This window comes from Phalaenopsis equestris, unplaced genomic scaffold (genome assembly GCF_001263595.1).
Source record: "Phalaenopsis equestris unplaced genomic scaffold, ASM126359v1 Scaffold000422, whole genome shotgun sequence".
Classification (NCBI taxonomy): domain Eukaryota; kingdom Viridiplantae; phylum Streptophyta; class Magnoliopsida; order Asparagales; family Orchidaceae; genus Phalaenopsis; species Phalaenopsis equestris.
Window position 1 is genome coordinate 226,433 of NW_018164863.1, and position 641 is coordinate 227,073.

Sequence of the window (641 nt, forward strand, 5' to 3'; positions counted from 1 at the left end):
CCTAATTATCGATCCCATAGAGAGTTGGAAATTATTATGGCTATAATGTAAAACATAAAATTCAAACTACAAAACTTAAGTACAAAATTCAAATCTAAAGTAATTGAGTGTATGCTTAATAAAATGCAGTTAAATAAACTATTTGCTAAACTTCAAAAGTAAACTTATAAAAAGTAAACAAAGTTTCTGTGATGAAGAGTTCAAATTTAAGAAAGCAACCTTCTCCTTTACAATGAGATTATGGATTTAGAAGAAATTAAATTCATTTAAGAATATATGTATATATATATATATATATATTATATGATGTTCCGAGCATTGGAAAGTCGTTATATGTATATATATCATTGGTTTTTTGCTATTTATATATAATAATTATTCCGTTTTGATTAGGACCAAACGATCTAGTTTGTTTTTATGTATTATGAGATATTTATAATTTTAAACTATATGTTAAATAGCATTAAAATATATTTAATTTTAATAAGAAATCATAACTATGCAATTGAAGTTGTAGTTTAACTATTTCAAAAAGATTAAAATCTTATAATAATAAGTTGTGATTTGGGTATACTTTAAAATATAATTGCCTTTAGCACATTGAACGTGACTTTATATATGATTAAAAATATAAGATAAAT